The sequence below is a fragment of the Xenopus laevis genome, chromosome 7S, assembly GCF_017654675.1.
Source record: "Xenopus laevis strain J_2021 chromosome 7S, Xenopus_laevis_v10.1, whole genome shotgun sequence".
NCBI lineage: Eukaryota > Metazoa > Chordata > Amphibia > Anura > Pipidae > Xenopus > Xenopus laevis.
This window is the reverse complement of record NC_054384.1, coordinates 50,291,170-50,305,083: the sequence shown is the minus strand read 5'-3', so window position 1 is coordinate 50,305,083 and position 13,914 is coordinate 50,291,170. Positions and strand designations below refer to the sequence as shown.

General features: G+C 37.9%; 1 pseudogene; it reads left to right on the top strand.

The window, feature by feature from the left end:
- LOC108697219 overlaps positions 1-1,782 on the top strand; it is a 131,864-nt pseudogene extending 130,082 nt beyond the window's left edge.
- Positions 1,783-13,914: the final 12,132 nt, after the last annotated feature.

Below are 13,914 nucleotides of genomic sequence, written 5' to 3'. Positions count from 1 at the left end.
CTAAATGACCCCTAAAGTTTATTTGTTTCATGCTGTTGCTTAGAGTAGGGAGAAATACAGAGATACAACACCATGCAATTCCTTGCTTGTGGATACATATGTTGTAATATTTATATAAGTAGCTCCAACTTTAAACTAAAGGACTGAGATTGAAATACATACTTTTAAATGTTTTATAGTTTGTCATATTTAATTTGTAATTATATATTTGTATGAGAATTGTTGTTAATGCATTTGAAGTATTCCACCTTCCTCGATTAACTACGCTTGAGCATATATTGCCATAGGGATGCTTGTTTAGAAAGTCCCCAGGGATTGACTAATGGTGACAAATAAGTCTGACACCCTGTTGAATACTACAGCTTCAGGAATATTGGAAGGTCCTTAAAGCGTCCCTGTGACAGCAAGTAATAAGTTGTAACAGGAAGAGCAGACACACAGACAGAGGACTATTGTTTACGGAAACCAGAAAGGCACTACGTGCATCTTACTACACTATTGCCACATTATGGTCTTGATTCACTAGTAACTTACATGGTTATTGCATGCTGCAAATTCACATGCAATGCTAATGTCACAATATTTCTATGCAAGTTTGCAATAAGGAAGCATCATAAGGCGCTAAAACATTTAGTGCTATAACACATTGGGGTATCTTTTCTGCTGTATTTCTGCTGGTAGACAAACATCTGAAACTACCCCTGTTGTCTAAAATCAGTTTCAATGGAAACCACATGGTATACTTACTATAGGTGGGTCTCAAATCAAAAATAATATAAAGGGGGTTGTTAAACCTTTGACTTAACATATGATGTATTGAGTGATATTCTGAGACAAGGTGTAATTGGTTTTCATTTCTTATTATTTGTGATTTTTGAGTTATTTAACGTTTTATTTGGCAGCTCTCCAGTTTGCAAATTTAGCAATCTGGTTCCTAGTGTCCAAATTACTCTAGCAACCATGCACTGATTTGAATAAGTGATTAGAATATGAATAAAAAAGGACCTGAATAGAAAGATGAGCAATAAAAAGTAGCAACTACAATAAATTTGTAGCCTTACAGAACATTTGTTTTTAGACGAGATCAGTGACCTACATTTGAAAGCTGGAAAGAGACAGAAGAAGACAAATAAATAAAAAACTATAAATCATAATAACAAATAAATAAATGAATGAATGAAGACCAAAAGAATAGTTAGTCATTTTATAGCATAATAAAAGTTAACAATGACATAAATGGAGATGGCTAGCTTGTTCATCAAGACAATAGAGGAAAAATATGCTCAATTTAGTAATGGTTAACATCCATTTATATTTTTTTAAATAGCCATACTTGCTTTGCCTGCAGAAATCTACTTGGATAGTAATAAAACAACAGTCTTGGCCACCTAATGTTAGATGCAAATAATGTAGTATCTCAAAATATCACTGAGGACCTTAGGAAAATATAATGTTTCAAACAAGGAAACTTGTTTGTTGAAGCTTTTTTTCTTAACAGTAGTATGCCAAGAATGTTAGCAAATTATTATATAGCCTGCATATTACATAACCTTAATTATGCAGGTATTTACAAAACAAGCTTCTCAACAGGGACGCTGTATTAATTTCACAAGAGTGAAAGCTGATGGCACATCAACTATCTACACACCTTCTGCCACCAGACCTGCAACAAATAATACTCATCAGCCTCCTCCACAAAGGCAGCGACCACCAGGACCTCCACCTTCACGAGTACCTCCAGGACCTCCACCTGCTCGTCCACCTCCTCATCCAATGAATTGAGCCCAATCTTCAGTGTTAATATTGTTGGACTGAAACTGGTATATTAACCGACAGCTGCATGGCCTATACCCCAATGCAGCTCTGGGCCGAACAAACTGCACTTTAACTAACAATCTCCAAAAAATCTTCTTCAAATTATTCTATACGATGTATCACTGGGTTAAAATAGTATATATATATATATATATATATATATATATATTTTATATGACTATATATACAGTCATATGAAAAAGTTTAGGAACCCCTCTTAATTCTTCTGCGTTTGTTTATCATTGGCTGAGCTTTCAAAGTAGCAACTTCCTTCTAATTTATAACATGCTTTATAGAAACAGTAGTATTTCAGCAGTGACATAAAATTTATTGGGTTAACAGAAAATATGCAATATGCATCATAACAAAATTAGACAGGTGCATAAATTTGGGCACCCTACATCAATACTTAGTTGAGCCTCTAGACGTGCACTTCCTCCATTTTTTAAGCATTGAAATTGTGATCTCTTCAACGTATCAAGTTGTCTTGAGATAGCAATAACTTACAACCTCAGGAATGTCAGCAGACAGTTGAACTCAATCAGAATGACACCTTGAAGATCGTAGTTTATTTCCAAATTGTGAAGATCTTGACAGCAGTGAACATTCAGATAAGTCGAAAGATTATAATATGATCCACTCTAGCAATACACATGACGTTCAAAAAGGAGCCTAGCATATACTACCAAATGATGCATGTGTAACATGACACTCCCTGTCTGAAATCTTTAGATTTCAAATAATGGAAAAACATTAGAAATCCTAACATACATTACAATCTGTCCTCGGCATCTGAAAACAAGGGAAGGGGCAAAAAACAAAGGAGGATAATGCAAGCATCAACATTAATTCTTGTTGCCATGTCCTGAAGCTGTACACTGTGCCAGGAACAATGAGAGAGAGTTCATGTCTATTTTGGAGACACATCCTCATCTTTGGATAGAAGAAGTACCAGTTATATGATGGACCTGAAGAAGAGTTTAGATGAACCTTCTTTATGACCTAGACATTTCCCATGTTAAATGAGTGAGGCGGGTCGAATTCCCATTCTGTATTTATTGTCACTCAAAAGGTTTTTCACTCTTTGTGCTCCTTTAAAATTATTCCCACAGTCAGATCTCAGCAACTCTACAGGTCCAGTGAGAAAAAGGTTGCTGACCCTGATCTGGTCCGGTTTGAGAGAGTCGTACACTCCAAAAGATGGAAAGTACCAACACTCTTCTCCTTTATCAAGTGGTGGTGCAGCTCAGGTTTCCTGTTCAGGGTGCACTCTAAGAAAGCAAATTGTGCTTCTGCAAGCTAGCTATTATTTGGTTGTCTCCTTCTAGGACACAAAATGGTAGGGGTGCTGCTACCCAGCTGTTGGAGTCATCCTGGTAAACTTCCTTGTTCACAATTTCCAGGAACTCTTTGTCTTCAATTATGGCTGCCAACTCATTGTCTTTTTTCCTTTGCACAAGTAATGCGTTAATTTGACAAAACATTGATCTTAATGGAAGAATCCATAGCAGGCTTTCTAACTCTTCCCAGGCGTTGGGCAAACGTTGCATCATGAGGTCCATTGATTTGTTGGCGGACCTTGTGCACTCTTAGAATATCTCTGGCAAGTAGGAGATGAGATACACCATCTGCAGCAAGATGTTCTTGCGGGTCTTTGGAGGTGATCTTTGGGTTATCTGTAACCATTCTCACAATCCTCTGCAAATGGCACTCCTGTATTTTTCTTGGCCTGCTAGACCTGGGTTTTACAACAACCGTGCCTGTGGCCTTCCATTTCCTGATTACATTCCTTACAGTGGAAACTGACAGTTAAACCTCTGAGATAGCTTTTTGTAGCCTTCCCCTAAACCATGATACTGAAGAATCTTTGTTTTCTGATCTTTTGAGAGTTGCTTTGAGGATCCCATGCTGTCACTCTTCAGAGGAGAGTCAAACAGAAGCACAACTTGCCAGTGTAGGACTGGCCCACTGGGACACCAGGAAAACTCCCGGTGGGCCCAGGTGTCAGTGGGCTCTTTTGCTTGTAGCCATTTTGCCTATTTCATGTCATTCCCTATTTCTTTATGGTAAAACATGGTATAATAGTTTGCAAAATGGGCCTACGGTCTAAAGTTTTCTGGTGGGCCCCAGGCATCCCAGTCCGACACTGCAACTTGCAATTGGCCACCTTAGATACCCTTTCTCATGATTGGACACACCTGCCTATGAAGTTCAAGGTTTTGAACTTCATAGGCTGTATCGAGTAGTTACATGCATTCAAATTAGCAAATTTACATACATTTTTGCACAGCCAGTTTTTCACATTTGATTTATTTTCAAACAACTGAATAATCCTTCACTAAAAATCTTTGTTAAAAAAAACACCCCAGTTATCTGGGAAATGAAAGACATTTTTTTGTTGAAAGTGGAGGTAATTATTATGCAGGCTGAGAGGAGTTCCCAAATTTTTTCATATGACTATATATATATATATCCCTGGATCAACATGAGTATAATAATATCATTGATGTCAGAATGTAAATGGAGTGGATTAGTATAACAGTGTGACTGCAATTCATAGAGATCCTGTGGCTTTGCACAAGGAATAAAAATAGAAGTCCTGCACATGCATCATTGGTTTTATTCAATGCTGTTACTTCTGGCAGGAAATGGGTTATTTGAATCTAGTCTATTTATTCTTTGTTTTGATTTTAAAGATGAGGCAAATTGAGTTTGTTGCTGGCCAGCAAAATCTGCCCAATTTGTGCTCAGGTTACAGCCTGACCTCATAACATAACAAGCTTACTCATCTCCTTTATTGCCATATATTTTGTATATAATATAAAGTCTCTGTTTTCATGTGACTTCTTAAACTCTGAATCTTACGTAATTGCACGGGGGAAGAGAACAAGGTTATCTTGCATGTTGCTCAAGGCTTGACAGTGGTATTCTAGCCTCCAGTCCAGCAGTTGAATACATCTAGAGCTTTCTGTGTAGTTGGATAGTGCAAGCTATGTTTATTGTATTTTCTTTGATAAATATGTATGTGAAACAGTAAAGGTTCTGTACAGAGTATAAGAAAAGCATAAGAAAAATAAGTGGTACTGCTGGTTCAGTAAGAGTAATTTATATTGTGCTGACATTTTTACCCTTCCCTGTAGGTGGAAGCTATAACATGGAGATTAATAGAGTAAATCCTTGTGGGTATTCTTCATTGAAGACTCCTATTAAAAGGAATGCATTTGTTTTTGAAAATGTCAAGTATATTCTGTATAAAATATGCAAGACAATGAGTAACTGTGGTCCTTGCTCAAATAACAATACCTTTATAAATGTTAAACATGGAGGATCAAGGAACTGGTGACCAGTAGGTGTTTAACTTGAACTCCCATCACCAGGAACTGGTGACCAGTAGGTGCTTAACTTAAACTCCCATCATTCTCATCCAACTTTGGTCTTATTAAGATTCAGAGAATTGCATATCTGCTGTGTAATAATGCATTCACTGGCTATCACTGAGTTATAAACTTGGGAAGACACCCGAAGTTAAGTGATACAATTCCACCCCCTTTAATTGCAGCACAAATCAGTATCCATATTGTCTCTTGTATAGATGCATTTCCTTTTCCAAATAAATGGTAATCTTATTTCTTTTATTAATAAGCAAATGTATCAGCTTAGCAATTATTTTCCCATCTGGTTGGTTGGATGCTTGTTCTTTTGGACTGGTGGCAAAGAAGTAACCCAACACTTAATAAATAGGCTGTATTTCATTTATTCTTAGGATGAAAAACAGCCACGCAGTAGCATAAATATTTTACATGTTTACATGTTTTTTTTCTGATATTTGGAAGTTTTAGCATTGGTTATTTTAAATATTCTTCTTCATTATTATAGCAGCCTCAGAAAATTGCCTCTGACACCAAATTTCATGAAGTATATCAGTTTTTTTCTTAATGAGAGCCTCTGAGTTATGGGCAGTACTTAAAAAAAAAGCACTGGTAGCAGATGGTAGCCCTATGCGATGCTGGGCCATCTGCTACCAGTGCCTCCATAAGGAGGTTAAATCTTCGGGCCACATCCAAAATTCTCTTTCAAGAGATTGGCATTAAAACCTGAATCTGCTTTGTGTCTTACAGCAGATGCTGCTAGACAGAGTAGAAAATCAAAGGGACATGATCATATTCAGTTTGATACAAAGTTCCCCACAGGGAGTATTTTTGTTTCATCAGGTTAATCCCCCAGAAACGTTGATGCACAGGTGGTCACTTTAAATAAAAGGGGTAAGCTCCCCACCTGCAACATACATGGTGTTGTGCTATTCTCTTAAATCTTCTACATTGTACTGACGAGTGCCGACCGTCTAGAGAGATCTGCACCACCAGGGCAGGAAGCATCGTGGAAAGGGTGAGAGGTGCTGTTCATCTACACACAGACCCTGAAATTACAACCACCTTTGAGGGCATAGCTCTATGACTTCTTTTTCCAATGATAACAAAAATGAATGTTACAACAACACTCTTAGGGGCACATTTACTAAGGGTCGAATATCGAGGGTTAATAAACCCTCGAATTCGACCCTCGAGGTAAAATCCTTCAACTTCGAATATCGAAGTCGAAGGATTCACTGCAAATCCTACGATCGATCGATCCTTCGATCAGAAAAACTTATGGGGAAGGTCCCCATAGGCTAACATTGTAGCTCGGTAGGTTTAGTGGCGAAGTATGTAGTGGAAGTTTTTTTTAAAGATACAGTACTTCGACTATCGAATGGTCGAATAGTCGAGCGATTTTTAGTTCTAATCGTTCGAATCAAAGTCGTAGTTGAAGGTCGAAGTAGCCTATTCGATGGTCGAAATACCCAAAAAAAAACATTGAAATTCAAAGTTTTTTTACTTTGAATCCTTCACTTGAGCTTAGTAAATGTGCCCCCAAGGGGCACATTTACTAAGGGTCGAATATCGAGGGTTAATTAACCCTCAAGTTCGACCCTCAAGGTAAAATCCTTCGACTTCGAATATCGAAGTCGAAGGATTTACTGCAAATCCTAAGGAATTTTTTTTTTAATCCATCGATCGAAAGATTTTCCTTCGACGAATCGAAGTCATAGGTCGAAGTAGCCTATTTGATAGTCGAAGTACCCAAAAAAAACCTTCGAAATTCACTCGAGCTTAGTAAATGTGCCCCCAAGTCTTTGGAAGGCCCCCTCCTTTTTCAGCAGGATAATGTTTCTGTGCAAAAAGCGAGGTTTATTCGGACTTGCTTTGCTGAGATAAACAAAGAAGAGCTTGACTTGCCTGCACAAAGCCCTGACATTAATCCCATTAAACACACATAGGAAAAATTGAAACACTGTCTGTGAGCCAGGCCTAAAATTACAAATGTTTTTGTAGATGAATGTAAGATAATCCCAACCTTTAGCAGAAAGCTTTTCAAGAATAGTGTCTGTCATAGTCAAAAGGTGGGCAAATAGTGATGGGCGAATTTATTCGCCAGGCGCGAATTCGTGCCGAATTCCCGCAATTCACCGCGGGCAAATAAATTTGCGAAACTGCCACGAAAATTTGCCGGCGTAAAAAAAAAATAGATGCCGGCGTCTGTTTTTATTTGGACGCTGGCACATTTTCGCCATTTACGCTGGCATCCAAAAACAGATGCCAGTGTCAAAAACGTGACACCGGCGCCATTCCACTATTCAACGTTTCGGGAATTTCAAGGCAAATTCGCAAATTTTATGGGAAGCTGGACCCCCTACAATTCACATACCATCAAAATCGCTCAACAGATGATGCAAAAGCCACCACCCTCCATCTGGCCCGCTCTCATCTGGACAAAAAAAAGACACTTATGTTCGAATGCTGTTCATAGACTTCAGTTCAGCATTCAACACTATCATTCCTCAGCATCTGATAGAAAAGCTGAGCCTGCTTGGGCTGAACACCTCCCTCTGCAGTTGGGTTCTAGACTTCATGACCGACAGACCTCAGTCAGTCAGGATTGGAAACATCATCTCCAGAACCACCACACTGAGCACCGGAGCCCCTCAAGGCTGTGTGCTTAGTCCTTTAGTGTTCACTTTGCTGACGCATGACGGTGCAGCCACGCACTGCACAAATCACATTATAAAGTTCGCTGATGACACGACCGTGGTGGGTCTCATCAGCAATAATGACGAGTCACCATAAAGAGAGGAGGTGCAGCGGTTAACAATGTAGACAAAACAAAGGAGATGGTTATTGACTTTAGGAAGACTAGGAGTGACCTGCCACTGTACATCAATGACTGTAATGTGGAGATTGTCAAAAGCACCAAATTCCTTGGTGTCCACCTGGCGGAGAACCTCACCTGGTCCCACAACACCAGCTACTTATCCAAGAAAGCCCAACAGCGCCTCTACTTCCTGCGCAAGCTGAGGAAATACTCAAAACCTTCTACAGATGGACTATCGAGAGCATCCTGAGTAGTTGTATCACTGTCTGGGCTGGGAACTGCAAGGAGCGCAAGACCCTACAGACGCTAGTGAAGACAGCAGAGAAGATCATAGGTGTCGCTCTTCCTTCTATCACGGACATTTACACCACTCCCTGCATCCTTAAAGCCATCAGCATTGTGGTTGATCCAACACATCCCTCACACTCACTGTTCACACCAAAACATTAGGGCCCTCACTACCAGACACACACTCCATCTGACCTTACTATATATACCACAACGTTACACAGCCACTGTACATCATTGTATAAATAAATAGCCATTGGATACAATTGTTCTCTATGAGCACATTTGCACTTTATTATGTTCTTTATCATGTTCATACTACTATCATATCACAATGATACACCCATTATGTCTGACGTTTAGCATTATTTACTTAACATATTACATCTGCTGAGTGTGCACTGTCTTGTCCTGTCCCTGCACTATGCTGTCCTGTCTTGCAGGAGTTGCATATTTTTGCACTTGCACTTTTTGTCTGTTGTCCGGTACATCTATGTTGTGTGTAGAACCATGGTCCTAGAGGAACGTTGTTTTGTTTCACGGTGTACTGTACAAAAATATATAGATGAAATGACAATAAACTCACTCTTGACTCTAGCCAACTGGTGTACAACTTCAGACACCTCTGGAGACAAATTCCCAACCCTAAAACATACTATGTTATTCTGGCTCCTATAAAACCACCTCCAGTATAGATCATTCATTTCTAGAGTCTTCTTAGCAGAGGTAGCTGTAACGAAGTACTTCACCAGAGCAATCTCGGATCATGCTCCTATGATGCTTAGCATTGTCTCCCAAAGTGACACATGCTCCCCATAGTTAAGACCCCACCCTAAGTGGCTCCAGTTCCCAGAGGTGCGTGACCAAATGATCAATGACTCAGCTAAATTCTGGTCCCTTAACAATGGTTGGTTCGATACTACCAGATGCTTTATAAGTCCACACATGATGTGCACACTCCAGACCCAAGGGAATACCTAGACAGTGTTCCCCTGAGAGGTTAACAATACAAGAAAGATATGTCTTGGAAGAGCCGCTGTCAGTAACTGAAATCAAGCATGCAATATCCTCATTTCCTACTGTGAAGATGTCAGGACTTGATTAAATCCCAATAAATTGGTACAAACTCAGCCTAGATACTCTGGCCCCTAGACTGCTTTATCTTTATGAGGAGGTCCTGGGGACTGGAAATCATGCATCATTCCTTAGGAAAGTCTTAATAGTCCTAATACCTCAGAAAGGTGGTGACCCAACAAATTGTGCTGCCTATAGACCTATCTCACTTCTTTAAAATGACGTTAAAATACCGGCAAAAGTACTAGCCAACTGGCTTACCAAGGTAATACTGTCAGTAGTGCACCCTGACCAGTCAGGTTTCATACCAGAATTCCCATAAGGAAGAAGCACACCTGCCACTTGACTTTGCCTTTTAGAACATTTATTCCAGCAGAGTTGGCACAAGCTTTCGGGGTCAACCCCTTCCTCAATGGTGCAATAAAAATCAAGTGAACACAATTGCATTAAATACCTTTAACACCATGTGAACTATCATGTGATACAATTTAACTCTTTAGTGCTTGATTCCATTCATCTTTATATAGTGAATTACATGAATCCCACAATTCATGAAGAAAGGAAGACTACCTTTAGGAAAATTCATTGCCTGCAATATAACAATAAATACTATAAATAACTCATTTAAGATATACATTATTTGTAACAATATTTTAAAACTTACAAAACAGTTTAGAGACTATCCTTCAACCAGTAACGCTACAATTGTAGCCTAATAGAAGAATGGTTACATACTATAAAAACATCTCAAGTTAAAACTTTCTTTTAATCCCATAGGTGTTAGGGAATCCAATCTTTTTATCCATACTGCTTCTCGCTGTAACAGCCATTTCCTTATATTACCACCCCTCTCAGTAGTTACTTGTTCCAACACATTCCATCTTAGTTGGGCCACCATGTGTTTATTATGAAAAAAATGTTTTTCCACCGACATTTCAGATATTTTTTTTTTTTAAATTTCCTGTTTCTCTTTATCTGGTGTATAATTTCGAATACTACTTTTATGTTCATTTAATCTAGTTTTTATAGATCTACTTGTCTGTCCCACATAGGTTAGTCCGCATGGGCATTTTATCATGTAAATGACTCCTGTACTGTTACAGGTAAAATGCCCATTCAACTTTATTGGAAAGCCCTTAGAGTGATGTGCTGTTATGTCACCTTTCATAATACCGTTAGACCATGCACATTCACCACATCTGAATGTACCATTTTTTAAAGGTGCCAGCAGTCCCTCACCGTCTATCCTATAGATTTTCCTCTTCTATAAGAAAATAATGGAGGGTCTTTAAACAGTGTCCCTACTTCTCTATCCTTCTGTAGTATCCTCCAATATTTCAAAATTATCCGCCTAACATATGGTGTCTGGCGACCAAAAGTTGAAACAAATGGAATCTTTCTTTTCTTATTAATAACTTCTTTTGTTCCATTACTTTAAGGTCTTGTTTTACCTAATTAAGTTGGTCCCTATCATATCCTCTTTTTGAAAAAATTTTTATCATAGCCTCCGCTTCCTGTTCAAATACATTTTTCTTGGAGATAATACGTCTAACGCGACTTAACTGGCTACGTGGAAGTCCTTTAAATACACCTGGTGGATGACAACTTGATGGTAACAATATTGTATTACAATATGTAGGTTTATAATGGACTGCAGTTGACAGAGTATTATTTTCAATGGATACTTTAACATCCAAAAAGGCCAATTCCTGTTTAGACCATACAGAAGTAAATTTGATGGTATTGTGTACCCCATTTAAATTCTGCACCATCATTTCAAATTGATCCACAGTACCATCCCAAACCAGGAAAATATTGTCCATGTAGCGCAAGTAATGCAATACATACTTATTCCACATAGTGTTATTAAGGATATATTTACTTTCAAATTCATGCATAAAAGTATTTGCATATATGGGCGCCATATTAGCCCCCATAGCACAGCCTCACATACATCCAATGAGCACAAAAGTACATTCCTATCTGGCAGTTTTACTTCCATTTTTTTATCCAGGAAGTCTGTAGTGTCTTGTAAACAGGTACTGTATGCAATAAAGAGAAAATCGGTTGAAATATCACATCTAAGTATATAGCCAATGGTTGTAAGATTGATCCACATCCTGAAACAATCGGTCTACCCGGAGGATTTTTTAGGGACTTATGGATCTTTGGTAGAAAGTATATATATGGGATCTGAGGCCATTCAACACTAAGTACTGAAAACAATTCTTGTGAGATGAGACCATCCCTCACAGCACCTTCCAGAAAGTAATCAATTTGTTTCTTAAATAATTCAGTTGGATTAAATGTAAGCTTTTTATACCGATTTACATCTCCCAACTGTCGGGAGCTCCCAACGGAAACAGACCAAGAGGTAAAATCTGTTGTTAATATTTCACAAAAGACATTAACAGAGAGTGAAATACAGGTCTTGTGTAAAGGACTGTCATTTATTCCTACGAACTCAGAGACATTATTTGATTTGGAGGTTGATTTATTTAAATTTACAAGAGCTTTAAAACTCCGTGCCCACTTTGACAATTCTAAACAAACTGTAGGTTCTGGTCGTATTAACATAAAAAGTGATGAACAAATTGATTTAATTAAGAAAAAATTGGGTCTACAATCTACATTTATTCCGGGGAATACACCAAAATGTATAGATATGTTTGAATGTATGGTAAGACATGACCTCACAGCACTAGCAAGCAATCATGGTAAAAAAAATATAAAAAATAATATGTCAAAAATGGAAATTAAAGCTTTATACGATTTAAAATCATATGATGAGATTATTATCCAGTCAGCAGATAAAGGCGGAGCCATAGTCATTTTGGATCGTGAAGTTTATATTAATGAAGCACGCCGACAGTTGGGAGATTTAAATCGGTATAAAAAGCTTACATTTAATCCAACTGAATTATTTAAGAAACAAATTGATTACTTTCTGGAAGGTGCTGTGAGGGATGGTCTCATCTCACAAGAATTGTTTTCAGTACTTAGTGTTGAATGGCCTCAGATCCCATATATAAACTTTCTACCATAGATCCATAAGTCCCTAAAAAATCCTCGGGTAGGCCGATTGTTTCAGGATGTGGATCTCTTACAACCATTGGCTATATACTTAGATATGATATGTCAACCAATTTTCTCTTTATTGCATACCTGTATACAAGACACTACAGACTTCCTGGATAAAATAATGGAAGTAAAACTGCCAGATAGGAATGTACTTTTGTGCTCATTGGATGTATGTGAGGCTGTGCTATGGGGGCTAATGTGGCGCCCATATATGCAAATACTTTTATGCATGAATTTGAAAGTAAATATATCCTTAATAACACTATGTGGAATAAGTATATATTGCATTACTAGGACCAACTTAATGAGGTAAAACAAGACCTTAAAGTAATGGAACGAAAGAAGTTATTAATAAGAAAAGAAAGAAAGGGGAAACAAAAAATTACTCAGATTCCATTTGTTTCAACTTTTGGTCGCCAGACACCATATGTTAGGCAGATAATTTTGAAACATTGGAGGATACTACAGAAGGATTTCCAATAAAATTGAATGGGCATTTTACCTGTAACAGTACAGGAGTCATTTACATGATAAAATGCCCATGCGGACTAACCTATGTGGGACCAACAAGTAGATCTATAAAAACTAGATTAAATGAACATAAAAGTAGTATTCGGAATTATACACCAGATATAGAGAAACAGGAAAATAAAAAAGAAAACTTATCTGAAATGTCGGTGGCAAAACATTTTTTTCATAATAAACACACGGTGGCCCAACTAAGATGGAATGTGTTGGAACAAGTGACTACTGAGAGGGGGCGGTAATATAAGGAAACGGCTGTTACAGCGAGAAGCAGTATGGATAAAAAGATTGGATTCCCTAACACCTATGGGATTAAACGAAAGTTTTAACTTGAGATGTTTTTTTATAGAATGTAACAATTCTTCTATTAGGCTACAATTGTAGCGTTACTGGTTGAAGGATAGTCTCTAAACTGTTTTGTACGTTTTAAAATATTGTTACAAATAATGTATATCGTAAATGACTTATTTATAGTATTTATTGTTATATTGCAGGCAATGAATTTTCCTAAAGGGATTCTTTCTTTCTTTCTTCATGAATTGTGGGATTCATGTAAATCACTATATAAAGATGAATGGAATAAAGCACTAAAGAGTTAAATTGTATCACATGATAGTTCACATGGTGTTAAAGGTATTTAATGCAATTGTGTTCACTTGATTTTTATTGCACCTGAGGAAGGTGTTGACCCCGAAAGCTTGTGCCAGCTTGTGCTGGAATAAATGTTCTAAAAGGCAAAGTCACTGCTGTGCTTCTTCCCTATTGGAATTCTGGTATGAGAAATTGGCTTGGAAGTAGCCTGAGGAGTTGAATGCACCCTATGGAAAGAAAGTAAGTGGTGTGCCGAAGAAAATGTGTTTCAATCAGGTTTCATGCCAGGCAACTGATATCAATATATGCAGGTAATACACTAATCTTAATCTGGCCCAGTTAGGGGGCTAC